The following is a 17,970-nucleotide window of genomic DNA, read 5'->3' as shown; positions in this document are numbered from 1 at the left end:
TTGCATTCTGGGAGTTATAGAGTTATGATAGGTAACTAAGTACATGGCCTCTGTGTTATAGATGTCACACCAGTATGCTAGTTGCTTTATAATTTTTGTCTTCTTTATTGTTGAAAAATATCTTTAACATTTAATGCTGTGTTGAAGAAGTATAGCGTTTCAGATTCCAGATTAACGTCGACTACACCATTTAACTTTTTCTCAGTAACTTTTAAACATAGTTTGGGTCCCAATTTCAGTATGGAAAGCTAGCATAAAACCTAAGGAAAACGCAAAATACAGATTTTTGAAGGTGATACATGTTCTGTTTAATCAAATATTTTCCCGTCCTTTCCTAAGGGTCTTCAAACTTTAAAAGACTTGTTTAAGCAGCTTGTAAAAAAAAAAAAAATCCATACTCAATTCTGCTACCCTCTATTTATTAAAGAATGTGGAAAATGCATTATTTATGAAACAATTACACAAGACCTACATTTTATAGGCTCCCAAATTCTGAAACACAGGTACAAAGAACACATCCATTAAAATTCCTGTTCATTGCAATGTGCGAAACCAGTTTCAAAATGTAACCGTTTTCCTCATTTCCTCCCCCTACCCCACCCCCCGCAAACTAATAAAATCAGTTTGGCTCTCTGACTGAACGCTTATTTTTTAAAAAATTAAGGGCTTGGTAGGTGCTGTAGGATAAACCTTCTCCCCCCTCCTCATGCCCGCACACCCATCTAGACTGGCAAGACCGTTTTCATTTTATTGCAAAGATTTTCTTTTTCTTTCTTTCTTTCTTTCTTTTTTTTTTTTTTTAAGCGAAAGCCGGGGACGGCGGGGGTTGCTAAATTTATCTTCTTCCCCAGCCACAGGGACGAAGAAAACACATTTACTGCGGGCGGGGGTCTGAGGGCCTGCAAACAACTCGAGTTGGCGCCTCGGCCAGGACCGGCGCAGAGAGGCGGCAGGTCTCCGGGCAGGCCCCCTGGGGGCGGCCGCGGCCAACGGGACATGGTGGGGGGCGGCCGGGCCTCCTGCCTCTCCACGGGGTCGACGGACCGCGGCCCCGCGCGGGCTTTAGGGCCGAGGCTGCGGCACCGGCGCGTGTGTGGCGCTGGCGGCGGGCGGGAGCGCGGAGGAGGTGGAAAGAAGGGGGGCGCTGTCACGGAGACTCTGGCCGCGAAACCCCGCCACAGCGAGGCCACTGGATTCCCCGATAGCCGGGAGTGAGCGGCGCCTACCGGGGCGCCAAGAGGACCAACCGGGCGAAGGAGGGGGCCCATCTACCCTTCCGCATTTTCCTGGGTCTCTCTCCCGGGCGGTGACGTGACGTGCTGACGGCGGGCCCGTGCCGGGGAGCTGGGCCGCTTTTTGTCAGCTCCGAGCTCGGCCCCTCCTCCCTCCCTCCGCCCGCCCCACCCCCCGGAGCCCGGCCCAGTGCTCCAGAGAAAGGCCGGCCTGCGGCACCCGCCACCGTCGCCGACCGCCTGCACGCCCGTCCGGGAAGAACGTGCGAATTGCACAGTACGTAAGGAGGAGGAGTGCAGTTTCGAAAGAGTCATTTATGTGGGAACAACTTTGTTGTCAAACTGCTTTTAAGTTATTAAAGATCTGTTTGCAGTATTTACTTTTTCTGAGGAATAAGAAAGGCTGGGAAAAACATAGAAGAGCTATAGAGAAGACAGAATTGTATTGCTGCACGGTACAGCAACAGTGGATGTTCAAGATTAAGATTAAATTAGACTCAAGTTGTATAATTAAGAAGATAGGAGCTGTGACTGATGAGAATTAAAGGCCATGGATGAAGATGGACTTGAATTACAACCACAAGAGCCACACTCATTTTTTGATGCAACAGGAGCTGATGCTACACACATGGATGGTGATCAAATTGTTGTGGAAGTACAAGAAACTGTTTTTGTTTCAGATGTTGTGGAGTCAGACATAACAGTGCATAACTTTGTTCCTGATGACCCAGACTCAGTTGTAATCCAAGATGTTATTGAGGACGTTGTTATAGAAGATGTTCAATGCCCAGATATCATGGAAGAAGCAGATGTGTCCGAAACGGTCATTATTCCTGAGAAAGTGCTGGACTCAGATGTAACCAAAGAAGTTTCTTTAGCGCATTGCACAGTCCCAGATGATGTTTTAGCTTCTGACATTACTTCAGCCTCAATGTCTATGCCAGAGCACGTCTTGACGAGTGAATCTATACATGTGTCTGATGTTGGACATGTTGAGCATGTGGTTCATGATAGTGTAGTAGAAGCAGAAATTGTCACCGATCCTCTGACCACTGATGTAGTTTCATAAGAAGTATTGGTAGCAGACTGTGCTTCTGAAGCAGTCATAGATGCCAATGGGATCCCTGTGGACCAGCAAGATGATGACAAAGGCAACTGTGAAGACTACCTTATGATTTCCTGTAAGTCTTGGGGTACAGTGATTGTCAAATGTATTTTTGAAGGCTACGCGACCCCAGGAAATTTAATTTTTGTGGAAGTAAAGTCATACGTGGTTATTGGGGTGCCGTCCATGCGGTTATTTTCCACCAACCGTTGCCTCTTCGAGTATGTGAATAAAGAAACAAAAATAAACATTGATGGGAAAGTTCTCACCACTCTTTTCGTCCAATAGGGAAAAACGTGCGAATTGCACAGTACGTAAGGAGGAGGAGTGCAGTTTCGAAAGAGTCATTTATGTGGGAACAACTTTGTTGTCAAACTGCTTTTAAGTTATTAGTGATCTGTTTGCAGTATTTACTTTTTCTGAGGAATAAGAAAGGGTAGGAAGCTTTTTGTTTTTTTATTGAAGGCCGACATAATGTGATGCAGTGTTATTGTGCATTTACGTGTCATGATATTTAGATTATTTTTGTTCGTGGAGTTTTACGGTGGGGTTCCATGCCCTGAAGTACTTTGGATTGCACACTGTCCAACTTTCCTGGTAAGCTCGGAGCCCAGTGTGGCGATGCACTGTGTAGGTGCTAAGAGAAGTTCGTTGTTCAGAGGTGGGTGAGACAGGGTGAAATACACTAAGTGCTGCGGGAAAGATAAAACCAATTATTAGGGTTTCAGAGGAAGGCAAGGTTTCCATTTGGAGCATCAGGAAAGGGTTCATGGAGTAGGTGGCATTTGAGGAGGTTACTGAAGGATGGTAGGACTTCGTTAGGTAGAGGTGGGGAAAGGGCATTTCAAGGGTGAAGCATCTTCGGAAAACAGCAAGTATTTGCACTTTGGCTGAAATGGCTCGTATAGGTAGGGGAGTGGTGGGAGTTCAGGCTAGAAAAGATAGATTGAGAAAGAGCTTGCTTGCCTTGTGGAGGGGCTTCTACTCAATGCGAGAGGCAGCAGGAGGGCCCTCACTAGCAGGGTGATGACACACCTGAGCTGTGCTTTATGGTCACTTAGAAACTTTTTCACTGGACTAGGAAAAGTTTCAAAGTTGAAAAATAATGAGAGTAGTAAATTGATCAGTGTTTTCACTATCAGAACGCTTACAAGAATGTTCAGAAGTTAAACAAATTTTGCTTCTTTTTGAATGATTTCATCTCTACTAGGCAGCAACTCTTTTTCTGTCCTAATTTTTACTCCAAGTAACCTTTTGCTAAGCGTTATTATAATGTCTATAGTAAACAAATAGGGAGGGGTTTCTAACATTTCATTTACCATTGTTGAATATTACAGGACTAATGTGTGGGTAACGACGAAAATGAGAAATAAACCTATAATAATTCCCGTTTTAATTTTTTAAGAAGTCAGTTTTGGAAAGTAGGTTGGAAGAGTGATTATTAAAAAGGCAGTGTGGCCTTCAGATGGCCTTTTGCAATCCGTGTTCTTCCGCCTGTTGAAAGTAACCACCGTTTTGTTTGAGAGGGTAACTAAGGCTGTTTGCTAAACCAAGCCTTCCTGCTCACGTTTTGATTAATAACATGTGCATATGGAGAACGTGTTTCCGAGAATTTTATGATATAAACCTATAGGTAGCATAGGTATTCACTTTCAGTTTTTCCATTTTTCTAGACTGCAGTAGGTTCAGAGTATTGTTCAGGAGAGGACCTGAGTGCTTGAGAGAGTCTCAAGTTCATCACAAAGGGCCATGGTTTAGAAAAGTTTGAGAAACAGTGCATTGCATGAGGCTGACAAGGGGCCAGTTGCTAAGGCGGGCTGTCGTTGTTAAGGTCTTAAGGATAAACATAAACTTGGAAGAACCAGTTGCTTTTATATCTTGACAGCTGGGAAAAACATAGAAGAGCTATAAAGAAGACAGAATTGTATTGCTGCACGGTACAGCAACAGTGGATGTTCAAGATTAAGATTAAATTAGACTCAAGTTGTATAATTAAGAAGATAGGAGCTGTGACTGATGAGAATTAAAGGCCATGGATGAAGATGGACTTGAATTACAACCACAAGAGCCACACTCATTTTTTGATGCAACAGGAGCTGATGCTACACACATGGATGGTGATCAAATTGTTGTGGAAGTACAAGAAACTGTTTTTGTTTCAGATGTTGTGGAGTCAGACATAACAGTGCATAACTTTGTTCCTGATGACCGAAGTTGTATAATTAAGAAGATAGGTAAGTATACAGTTTAGTTTCCATCAGAAATGGTTAAATGTAAAATTCTTTTTGCCTGAAAGGGTAGACCTTGATAAATTGGGAAACTGGTACAACACCTTATTACCAACCATCTTGGATAAACGAGGTGTTAGTTTTTAATTTATGTGTATTTTTCAGATAGATGCAAATTTCCTTTTTCAAAAAACATGTTCACGAGTGATTTAAAAATTTTTTTTTCCACATTGCTTTTTTGTAAATGCTTACTCTCTAGCCCCATTTAGACTTGTATTGTCACTGATAATCTTCTTTGTATTATTTGTGCTTACGCACACTGGCAATTCCCAACTTTCTTTTTTACTCTTTAATTTCTCAACTGGTCCTTGAAATCCCTCACCCTCAGCAGAGATGATCTAATCTTTTACTTAACTGAGAAGGATAGGTGGCCATCTGATAGAAAGAGTTGAGCTTCCTTCCCCTTCCACTTCATACTTTTCCTCTCTCTGCCTGGGCTTTCTTCCTTTTCCTTTTGCTGCAGGCAGGCGGACTCCTCAAGCCCAGCTGCTCTGCCTGTGCCCTTCACCCTGGCCTGCCTTCTTGGGAAGGGAGCTCTGTCAATGATGCTGTCTCTTGCATCATCACCCTCTAACTCTGCTGGTGCCTTTCCCTCTCCTTATAAATATTCCTAGGTTTGCTCATCTCATCTGTCTTCTCTTTCCTTTCAGCAGTACTTTTATTTCTTTTCACTCTACTTTTTTCCTAAATCCAATATTTTCCACATTGGGAAACTTGTACAGCTTGGTTTTTTTTGTTTTTTGTTTTGTTTGTTTGTTTGTTTTGGCAGCTGGCCAGTACAGGGATCTGAACCCTTGACCTTTGTGTTACAACGCTGCACTGTAACCAACCAAGCTAACTGGCCAGCCCTACACAGTGTGTTAATGGGGGTATCCCTTGTAAAAGTATTTTGTGTTTCAGAAACTCTCTGTACCTTCTCTGTTTTCTGTGATGAGATTTCCCTCAAGGTCAATCCTCTGTCCTTTTTCTCTGAACTCTTCAGCCGTAGCTTCGGTGTCCCTTACTGTGCCCACCCTCTCTTCTAGTTTCTCATCTGGAATTTCCAGTTGCTTGCTGACCATCTCCATCTGGGTGACTTAACTGTCTTGACATGGCTGAAACCAAATTTATCTGGCATATCGTTGATGCCCAATATTATTTATTGAAAATCTTTTTTTTTTTTTTTTTTTTTTAGCCAGAACCCCTAAAACAACTTGTGCTTCTTGCTTTCTTTCTCTTAATAGCGTCATTTTTCTAGGCTCATTCTTCTCTGTTCCATAGAGCAATGTGGACATCTTTAATTTAGCATTTAATGTTATATTTTATGTGCGTTTATATTTTTGTCTTCTTTTCTAAACTGAATACAAAGACAGGTTCTCATTTATCTTTGTCCCCGAGCAGTATCTGACACATGCTCATTATCTTCAAAAACAATTATCTCAATTATTGGGTGCAGAGAATTTTATGTAGTTGAATAATTTTCAGCTATTTAAAATCAGGTCCAGTCAGTGTATTTTTTGACTAAGGGGTGTATATATTAAGGTGTGCCTATGTTAGGCTGCCAGGTCAAGGTGAGGAGCTGAGTAACCCCAACCTCCATCCCTTATCTGATTGTAACATGGCCAGCCTATTCTTACTCCTGTCAAATTATTTTTCCAGGTAACATTTTATAAAATTCAGGTATCTTATAACTGTATCTTACTCAAAGGGAAGTATATTTTAAGGAAACCGTGTAGACTTGAAGTATACAACCATTAGGCTTTTAAAAATATATATTAACAAAGTTTTAAATTATGAATATTTCAAAGTTGCTGAAAAATATCACCCAGATTTAACATATCTTAATATTTTGTGACATATTTGCTTCATATCTTTTTTTTGTTGTTTAAAGATATAAAATCTCACAGATCTGGTTAAAGGGTCCCCCCGCCCCAACCCATTCCCGTCTTTTCTTCACCAGAAGTAACCACTGTTCTAACACGTATATACCAAAGCAATAGCAAGTATTGCTTTATGTACTTTAACTTTGCATAAATGGTATCATACTGTGTGAGTCATGTATTATTTTCACTTAATGTTTTTGAGATTTATCCATGTTATATATGGATTTACTTAAGCCGTTCTCAAAGTTGTTATACTTGTATGTGGATCTAGTTCAGTGGTTCTCAAAGTGTGTTCCATGGATTCCTGTGGATCTCTAAGATTGTTTTAGGGGGTCGTATTTCATAATACTGTTTGTCCTTTTCACCCATTTTTTTCCTGTACACTGAACGGTGCGAGTACTGTACAGAGGCTCTATGACACATGATGTCATAATAGATTGAATGCAGAAACAGTATGGGAACCCAGCTGTCCTCTATTAAGCCAGATATTAAAGAGATTTGCAAAAAAGGTAAAACAATGCCACTCTTTTCACTTTTTTTTTGTTTTAGAAAATAGCTATTTTTAAATAAATGTTATTGATGTCTACATATAGTAAGGTTATTATTTTTTATGAATTAATAAATGTTTTTATAAGACTGTACTCTAACCAACTGAGCTAACCAGCCAGCCCCTGAATTAATAAATGTTTTAAAATGTCTCAGTTTTAATTTCTAATATGATAAATATAAGGACCATTCTTTGTGGTCCTTAATCTTTTAAGAGCATTAAAGGGATCCTGAGATGAAGAAGTTTGAAAACTACTGATCTAGTTCATTCATTTTACTTGTATTTCAGTATATAAATATGCTGCTGTTTAGCTAGCTATTCTTATGGAAGGACCATTAGGCCGTTCACAGTTTTCTGCAAATTCAAATAATGCTGCTGTGAACATCCTTATACAGGGTTCTTCTCTCTTGGGATCATAGGAGAAGTAGAATTGCTACATTGAAGAACTCTGTGCATTGTCAACATTTCTGGGAATTTCTAAAATGCCAAATTGTGTTCCATTTGACACTCCCGCCAGCTGTGTATGAGCTTGTTTCTCCAGATCACTGCCAAAAGATTAAATTTTGCAATTTTTTTCTAATCTTTTGGGTATAAATTACATCCCACTGCTGTTTTCATTTTGCGTTTCTTAGATTACTAGTTAGGTTAACTTTTTCCCCTCACATATTTATTGGCCATTTGAGTTTTCTATGAATTGCTTGTATGTATCCATGGTCTGTTTTTCTACTGGATTATTGCCTTCTTACTGGTTTATTGATATTTTTATATTCTGAATATTAATGATTTGCAATTATATACACTGAAAATATCTTTTCCTAGTCTGTGGCTGATCTTTTAGCTTTGTTTATGGAATGTTTTTTGTGTAGGACTTCTTAATGTGACGGAAGCCAGTTTTCTCAGGGTTTTTTTTTTCCTATTTACGGCTTGTGTTTTCTCGTGTTGTCAAGAAATTTTTCCCTTACCCAGGGTCATACTGATACCGTGCTTTTTCATATTTAGGTCATTAATTCATCTGGAGTTTTTTCTCTATTGTGTGATGTAGGGATCTAATTTTATCTTTTTCATATGGATTTATCAAATAGTGCAGCCCTTCTCCCCACTGATTTGTAATGTAGCTCCTGAGGTACATCATATTTCCACATATATACATCTGTTTTTAGTTTCTCTTCTGGTTTCATTGGTGTGTTTGCCTATTTCTATATCTATACCGCCCTTACTTAATAATAGCTTTATAATTAGTTCTTAATATATGTTCTTTTTCTTCAGGATTCTTCTAGCTGGTTTCCTCCCTTTGCTTAATTTAGGGTCAGTCTGTCAATTTCTATGAAAAATTGTATTTTTTTTTGTATGTGCAGCAAATTTATAGAATAAATATATAGATTTATATAGATATATGCTAAGTGGTGGAGTTGGGATTTGAATGTGAGTATGTGCTACTGCTTTTTATAAAGCTATTGTACAACTTTTGTTAGATTTTTTGCTACATACTGTATAATTTTTGTTGTCACTGTGAATAGGATTTTTTTTAGTTATAATTTCTATTTGGTTATTGCTGATGTATGGGGAACACTATTGACTTACATGTATCGATCATATAACCTTGCTGAACTCTCATATTACTATATTTCATAGATTCAGAGGTACACTTTTCCCCCTACATTTTGAGATCTGTGTAATAAAAGTAGATCTCCATTTGATGGTGTCCTATAATCCCTGTTTTCCAGGTAATAGTCATGATGTAGTTATTATTGCTGCACACAAACAAACTTGGTCAGGGCTCTTGATTTTGTCATTACTTTAAATGAGTATGTACATTGTTGTATTGTTATTTCATGCCAAACAATATAACTGAAGGCAGAAAAAATTGCGAAGTGGGTGTCTGCCTTGAAAGAAAATCCTGTAGATAATAATGGAACATTTTAAGAGAAATGGTGCATCACCAACGCTCTTGTTGGCAGGGGACAATATTTTTAGGAACAATTGAATAGCTTTGAGTAGAAAAGTGATCACACAGTAGGACCCTGAATGTGAACTTTTAGGAATATCTTACCAATTTCTTTTGCTTCTATTTTTCTTTATATATGCAGAAGATATGATAAAAAAATCTAAGTAAGTCTGAAAGAATTGTCTTGATGAGTCTAAAATGAAAATCCTAGGCTGGCGAGTTAGCTCCATTGGTTAGTGTGCAGCCTTATAACACCAAGGTCACAGGTTCGGATCCCCGTATTGGCCAACTGCTGAAAGAAGAAAAAAAAAAAAAAAACCAAGATCCTAGGTAATAAGAAAATATGGTATGAGTTTTTTTTTTTGAAAGATGACCGGTAAGGGGATCTTAACCCTTGACTTGGTGTTGTCAGCACCACGCTCAGCCAGTGAGTGAACCGGCCATCCCCATGTGGGATCCAAACCCGGGGCCTTGGTGTTATCAGCACCGCACTCTCCCAAGTGAGCCACGGGCCGGCCCAGAAAATATGGTATCAGTTTGATTGGCAGTGTTTTTTTCTTAGTTGTGTGTAAAATAAGAGCGCATCTTACAATTGGTGGTATTTTTGGGTTCAGTGAAATGTGGGGGTAATATTAGTTTATATCTTTTGTGTTTTCTAAGTAGTAGTAGTGTTTGTGAATAATGCTGTTTATTTCTTCTTTTCCATTTCCTTTTGCCTCCAATTTCTTGTTCTGGTCTTATTGTATTGACTAGTACCTCTAGTGAAGTGTTGAATAGAAGCATTGATAATGGGCATCCTTGTCTAGGTACTTTAATGGGGTGCTTTTAGTGTTTTATCATTGAGTATATTGTAGTGGGGTTTTTTTGGTAGGGATGTAGATATATTTTTAGTTTAAGTTCTCTTCTATATATCATTTTAGGGTTTTTACCATGTACAGGAGTCAATTTTCCTAATGCTTTTGCTGCATCTGTTGGTGTGATGAAGTGTGTTAATAGATTTTCTTTTTTAAATTTTCTTTCGATTCCCTGGATATTTGCATCCCTTGTTATTGCCATGTACTTTTCCTTTTTCATGTAGTCTTTGCCTTGTTTTGATAACAAGGTTATGTTAACCTCATAAGATGAACTGGAATAGTACTCCTCCTTTTTTGGAATATGTTCTATTTAATAGAGACGATTTGTTTCTTGAAAGTTAGAATCCTTCCGTGAAGCTCTGTACTTGGTGTCTTTTTTGTGAGCAAATTTTTGGGTTTTGATTTATTAATAGTTTCTTTATCATGGTGATAAATCTTTTTGTTTTTTCTTGAGTTTTTTTTGTCATTTATACAAAATAATTTTCTAAAAAAATACAAATTTTCAAATATATTAGTTTCCCTGATGACGTTTAAAAAAATCTGATGTCATTAATTTGTTCCTTTTCTCTGATCAGTATTGCCAGTAACTTGCCTGTATTATTAGACTTTCAAATAGTTCTTTTTATTGATCCTTTCTGTTTCTGCTCCTAGGGTAATGTTTCTTTCCTTCTGCTTTATTTGCATTTATTCTGACATTTTAAACATTTAATTGGAGGCTTAGCTCATTAGTATTTAATCTCTAGTTTTATAATATCTATCTATTTAATCTATCTATCATCATCTATTTTTTTCCCTTAAAAGATGACCGGTAATGGGATCTTAACCCTTGACTTGGTGGTGTTAGCACCACGCTCTCCCAAGTGAGCTAACCAACCATCCTTATATAGGGATCCGAACCCTTGGCCTTGGTGTTATCAACACCGCACTCTCCCAGGTGAGCCACAGGCCGGCCCTATGTATATATATTTTAAATTACAAATTTTCCTCTAAACTATAACTGGATGCTGTTATTTTGACATGAATTGATTTTTGTTATTTAGCTTTAAATATATTGTGATTTTCATAATTCTTGTATTGTCCATTAAATTATGTAGAACTTTTGTTTTAAAATTTATGGAATATTTTTTGCCGTTATCTTTCTGCCATTTATTTCTAATTTTATTGCATTATAGTTGGGGAACATCAATTGTATTTCTCTATACTAGCAACAAGCAATTTGAAAATCAAAATTTTAAACTAGTATAATGTATAATAAGGTCAAAGAACATCCAGTACCTTGAAATAAATCCAACAATCATACTAAGACCTTTAGTAAAAACTAAGAAATGAAAGAAGACATAAATTAATGGAGAGAGATAGGATGTTCATGGATTGGAAGGGTCAATATTGTAAAGATGTCAGTTCTCCCTAAGTTGATATATATATAGATATTCAGTGCAATCACAATCAAAATCCCAATAAAACTTTCTCTTTTTTTTTGGATCAGCTAGCTAACTAGCTCTCAAATTTGTATGGAAATGTACAGCGCCAAGAATGGCAAAGGCAATTATGAAAAAAAATTGGCATACTTACCTGGCAGGGGATACCATGATCATGAAAAAAAATTGGAAGACTTACACTACACACACACACACATATATATATATCAAAGCTTATTGTAAAGCTATTAAAACAGTGGGTGCAAAGCCAGAGTGACCAGTGGAACTGAATAGAGTCTGAAAGCAGGCCTGCATATATAAGATCAATTGATTTACAGCAAAGGTATATTGGGATTTTGATTGAATGTAGAGGTTAATTAAGGGAGAATTGATATTAATGATCCAACATATTTAAGAGCAAGATCAGTTTCTCCATATATTTGTCTTTTTTTTTTTTTTTAAAATCCCACATAGTAGTTTTCAGTTACGCTTATCAGTGGAACTTTCCATTCTTAAGTGTTATACAAGAAATATTTTGTATTCATGTATATTAATCTCGTACCAGCACACTTTATGAATTCATACTGATACTAGTTTTTTCAGTTGATTCTCTTGGATTTCCTAGATATATGTAAATAGGTTTAATTTCTTTCAAGTCATAATTATTATTGTTTTTGTTGGCTGCTGGCTGGCATAGGGATCTGAACCCATGACCTTGGTGTTACCAACACCATCAAGTAATAGTTATAGCTTGCATTTTATTATCTTACCTAATTGCATGGGCTAGCAGTTGACATACAGTCTTAAATATTAATGGTGTTAATGGGCATTCTTAATTTTGACTTTAGAGGAATACTTCTAGTGTTGTTTTACCTTATGTTTTATACATGTCTTTTTGTTATAAAGTAATACTGACCTCATTCTCATATCCCAAACCACATGTTCTGACATGAACTGGTTTAAGATTGCATATACTTGTGTATTTTTTAAATAGCCTTATCGAAATGAAGCTGTTATTAAATCCACTCCTTAAAAATATACAGTTCAGTCGTTTCTAGTAGATTCAGAGTTGTGCAGTCATCACCACTGATTTTAGGGCATTTTTATCACCCCAAAAAGAAACCCTGTACCCATTAGCAATCACTCTCCTCTCCCCCCCTCCCTTTAGCCCCTAGCAACTGCTAGTCTACTTTCTGTTTGTGTGGATTCACTTACTCTTGAGATTTCATGTAAATGGAATTCTATACTATATGGTCTTTTGTGTCTGCCTTCTTTCACTTAGCATAATGTTTTCAAGGGTCATCCATGTTGTAACATATATCAGTACTTTATTTCTATTTATTATATTTTTAACTGTATCCCATTTTGGCTGAATAGTTTGTTTTAAATCAAAAATAGATGTTGAATTTCAACTTTTCAGCATCTGTTGAGTATGTCAGGGTTTTCTGTTTTTGATCTATTAATTTGGGCCATTATTTGTCTCCGTCCTTGAATTCTAGAATAACCATACTGTGTCAAGGTCTCTGTGTGTGTGTACATGGATGTGTATTATTTTATTTACATGATGGATCACATCTGCAAGTACTTGACTTGGTATTCATAATTAACTAAGTTTATAATTTGGTCACATTTTTCATTAGGTTTTGTTTTAAATGGTAAATTAGTTTTGTAAAAGGAACTCAGAAAGTTTTCTTCCTCTGTGCTCTGGCATAGTTCAGATAGCTTTGGGAAAAGCCTAGAACTTTTTGGAAGGGTGACATTAAGCATCTCCCCCCAACCCTTTTTAAAAAATTTCATGGTGATTGGGTTTTTTCTCTCTTACTGAGTTAATGTTTGTAATTTACATTTTCTCCCAATTTGCTAGCATAGAATTATAGACTATTTTCTTAAAAGTTTTTTCATTTTTTCTTTTTTTTTTTCTTTCTCTTTTCATATTATGTATGCTTGTGCTTTCCCCCAGTCTTCACCCCTATTTTCAATTATTATCTTGTAGTATTTTATTGTCTCCTCAACCCCCTGATAAAAGCCAGGCTTGGATTTTTGTTTTTTGTAAAAAATTAGCTGACTCCCTGGCTTTGCTCCAGAGAATGATCATGAAATCAGTGCTTGCTGATACTCAACCTGGAGCATGCCCATTGTTGGTCTTGTGAGAAGCAGGTATGTTGCAAACGTCCCTGGTTGCCCAGCCTGTTCTTTTTTTTCTTAAATGATAAGGAATTTGTTAAGTCATATGTGCAAAACATACTGCTAATTTAATTAGCAAAGGGTTATTGTAAAAATACTCCACAATTCTGCAACTGTCAATTTAAATTTGTTCTAGTGTTGAAAGGCCCAATTTTATATTCTTGCCAGTGTTTAAGATGTGCAGAGACCATTGTTAGTATTAGCACTGAGTTTGCAGAACCTCATAGACCTAAAGTAATGTATTTAGGAAAAGTAATAATAGGAAGCATGTGTTCATGTAGATGAGGTAGAGTAGGGTATTAGTCAAGTTTTACAGTGTTGGTGATCTGGCAAGACAGTGATGAAGGTTTATATTTCAGAATATTCAAAATGTTTTAAAAACTGTAAAGCTATAATACATGATTTCATATAATACATCATTTCCCTAGTTACCAGAAAACTAGGGAAAGCACTTATTAGCTAAAGTAATATGAAAGCAAGAATGTACTGATCTAAAAAACCCAGAAAAACAAAAACCAAAATTTGATGCATTATCTGAGAGATTTTCTAATATAGGGAGACATTGCTCATTGAGAAGGGGCTCGATAAGAAAAGCACTTGCTAAGTTAACAACTGTGAGGATGACTGGTTCAGAGATGAATTAAATGCCCAGTTTTGGGAAAGATGGCAGGTGCAAGAAAAAGGAAAAGCATAAGAAACAGTTTCTGAAAATACCGACCTTTCTTCATCATGTACTGCATTTGACAGAAATTAACTTTTTAAAGATTTTACTTGTGACAGTTTTATTTTGTTTATTGTATGTGCAATACAGTCTAAATTAATCTCCACTTCATGTTATTTCAAAATACTGTCTTCATCCTTTGATCACATCAAGTGTTTCACATACTCCACTCTGGTACACTGTACCGGAGTGTAAATAGGATTTCTGTTCAAAATTTCAGCAAAAGCTAATAAACTGTTTTTAAAAACATTATTGTGAAATCAAAAAAAGTGATCCAAAGAGTTGAGTTGTTATACTCATTCCATTATGATATACAGTAGAATATAATGAACATGGATTGATAAATTACTGAATTTATTAAATGGCAATATTTTATTTTTTTTTATTTTTATTTTTTTTAAAAGATGACCGGTAAGGGGATCTTAACCCTTGACTTGGTGTTGTCAGCACCATGCTCAGCCAGTGAGCGAACCGGCCATCCCCATATGGGATCCGAACCCGGGGCCTTGGTGTTATCAGCACCGCACTCTCCCGAGTGAGCCACGGGCCGGCCCCTAAATGGCAATATTTTATTAAGGAGGCTGTACTACTTCACATATCTGAAAACTAGTTAGAAAGTGTATGCATTTCCTAATATCAAGCTAGTCTTAAAAGACAAAAGCATTTAAAACAGTGTAATGTTCATAGTTCGCCAGTGCAGCCAAATTCAGAGGGTAGTTTGGCAGCTCTTAATCTGAGCAGGAATAGGGGCTTTGGAAAAATAAGGCTTTAAGAAGGTTTGTCATTTTAGGGCCAAATTTTAATAGATTGTGAAAGTTTGGACTCTTAAACTTTAAACAAACAAAATCTTGAAATTACTGATTGGCTCAAAACAGTCTTATGGAAAAACTAATCTAACAAAAACTTGGCATTGACTTTTTGAGCAAAGCATACAAAAATTCCAAGTGGGACAGAGCAAGGAAGGACAGGGCTTTGATATTTACAACAGCAGACATTTTCTCTTGTTCTTGATACAGGACTGGGCAAGGTTGTTTGAAAATAAAATATTCTGTTATCAGGGAATGAAATTTTAATTACAGCTATTAGATTAATATTAGTAATTATACACATCTTCTCTTCCCTTGCTTTTTTTTGAGTATTTGATCTGTCAAGTGTTGATAGAGTTGTAACCTTCCACTACTATTGATTTTTATTTTCAATTACTGTCTCATAGGTTTTTTCCTGTTTTTACATATTTCTATGCTGTTTTATTTGGTACATGAAAATTCACAATGACTTCATATTCAACATAGACTAGAGAACATACACATTTACTTTTCCTTCCTCCCGAAAGCACGTTGTGGAACAAATACAAAAATAAATCCAGAGAAACAAGAAAACCTGAGAGGTTATATATTCATCGTCAGAGTATGATGAATTTCTGGTTAAATAAAGCAGTTGGGAATCAATTAATGGCAAAACCTAAGAGAGCCTAGTGAACCTGTGGCTCTATTCAGAAAGTAGGAAGGGGCCATCTAAGAATTGGCATCATGCAGTATCCCCAGTGTCAAAAGCAGGAGAGAATAAGCCATAGGCACAGTCAGGTAATTAAAGCTATGGAAAGCTAAGCCATTTACCTATCACTATAGGTGTCTCTAGTTGTTTTCCTGCTGGGATAATGCCCAGTATTCAGCTCTCTGAATAGCTCATTTGTACATAGGAAAATCTGAGGTTTATGCTGTGGTGAAAAACGGGCCGTGGCCGGCCCAGTGGCGCACTGCTACAATGCGCCGCTTGGGAGTGCGGCGGCGCTCCCGCCCAGGGTTCGGATCCCACATACAGACCGCTTCCCGCTCACTGGCTGAGCGAGGTGCGGGTGCAACACTGAGGGTTGCGATCCCGTTGCCGGTCCCGGTCCGGTACGGGCGCGACACTGAGGGTTGCGATCCGTTGCCGGACACGAAAAAAGACAAAAAGCAAAAAAAACCAAAAAAAACAAAAAAAACGGGCCGTGCTTTAGGTAGCTTGCAGCTATCCTGCAGGATATTGAACCTCCAGTATCTAGAAGATGGGATACTGAGCCACCATTAAAGGAAAGCCTGGCTGGTTACGTGGTTTCTTTCTCTCCTGTGGACTCATTCTAGGCAGGACTCCTGTGATAAGGATTTAAGTTCACTGCTAGGCAAACAGATTGGGCTGAGGAGATTCACCCCAGCTGTCAGAATGTAATTCTAGTCTAGACCTTCATCTACAAACATGAACAGACAACCAAGAAGAACCATGTTTTTGAGGAAAACCAGCAGTTTGGAAAAGAGGCACCAAATTCAACCAACTATAATGAAACACCAGAGGATACACTTTAATATAGAGTACAGAATAAACTTTAAACCCTCAGAGGTATTTGGGAAGATAACGTGTTCATTAACAAAAGAAAAGATTGCTGTGAAAAAGAAACTAAGTTTATTTTGGATTAAAATATCTTTTAAATAAAAATTCAGTAGGAGGGGTTAAGATTAAATTAGCTAGCTTAGAAGAAAGAGTTCAGGGATTCTTTGGGAATGTAGTAGAAAGATAAAAGATAGAAACTGTGAGAGAAAAGTTAAAGTGACATAGAGGCTAGATTTAGGAGTCCTTACATCCTGTAATAGAAGTTCTAATAAAATTGAATAGAGAAAATAGAAGAAAGTATAGAAACAACAAGAGATTTTCCTGAGTTCATGAAGGGCTGAAGTATGTGAGACGAGGAGAGCTTGTTAGAGTGAGGATAAAGAGGAAGTGATGAATTTAAGAGTGACAGGCTTTGAGATTAATTTAATTAAGGGCTGAGGTGGTAAGAAGTGAAATATGGCTCCATATTTGAAAATTAGATACCTGGAGAAATGATGGCTAATATTGAACTGCATGGAAAAAACAATTGGGAAAGAAATGTGTCTCAAGAGGGAAAATGTTAATTAGGCTTTAAACGTAAATTTTCCTCTAAGAAAAATTCTGTTATGGACAGATTTGCTTTTGTTTGCCTTGCCTGCAGCTTGAGCGATTCCATCTACCATGTATAATATAAAATTTGGTTCTCTGAGTGTGACTTAGGGAGAAGAATTAGAGTTGAGTCATAGAATTAAAAGGCATTGAATTTTTGGGAGACCAGAAGCAGAAAAGTGATTTTTGTATGCATATTAGCTACAGAAAGCAAAGTGAATAAACTTCAAAAAGTTCATGGAAAGATTCGTATTATCTTTTTTTTTTTTTTTAAAGATGACCAGTAAGGGGATCTTAACCCTTGGCTTGGTGTTGTCAGCACCATGCTCAGCCAGTGAGCGAACCAGCCATCCCTATATAGGATCTGAACCCGTGGCCTTGGTGTTATCAACACCGCACTATCCCGAGTGAGCCACGGGCCGGCTCTCGTATTATCTTTTAATTCTATTTTATCCTTGAACTTTTTGAAGTACCCTCATATAACAGTCCTGTTAATTTGTCCAAGCAGGATATCACTGAAGTATCTAGGCTTCAAGAGATATCAAACCAAATAAACTATATTCATGATCCCTAATTTAAGATAAGATGCCATTGCTATACCTAATTCGGTTTGGTATTTTTATTGCTTTAAAGAATGGAAGGAAATTTTTGTGAATTTCCTGGGTTTCTCTCAACCTGCTGGTTCTCTTAAAACTGTTTTCCCACTGGGTATTCCTTCAGAAGCATTTACAGGATCATAACTCTTGAATCCTGGAAGGGAATATTTTACTGAGTTTGAAGTGATAGTGGAGTCTCAGAAATATTTTGAGGGCTTTTTTTTTTTTTTTTTTTTTTTTGTCTTTTTTCGTGACCAGCAACG

At 37.4% G+C, this 17,970-nt stretch overlaps 1 pseudogene; it reads left to right on the top strand.

The window, feature by feature from the left end:
- Positions 1-1,782: 1,782 nt before the first annotated feature.
- On the top strand, positions 1,783-2,625 carry LOC103605855 (annotated as a pseudogene).
- The last annotated feature ends 15,345 nt before the right edge of the window (positions 2,626-17,970 follow it).

The sequence above is a fragment of the Galeopterus variegatus genome, unplaced genomic scaffold (assembly GCF_000696425.1).
Source record: "Galeopterus variegatus unplaced genomic scaffold, G_variegatus-3.0.2 Scaffold6122, whole genome shotgun sequence".
Taxonomy (NCBI): domain Eukaryota; kingdom Metazoa; phylum Chordata; class Mammalia; order Dermoptera; family Cynocephalidae; genus Galeopterus; species Galeopterus variegatus.
Note: the sequence above shows the minus strand (reverse complement) of the source record. Positions and strands in the feature narration are given on the sequence as shown.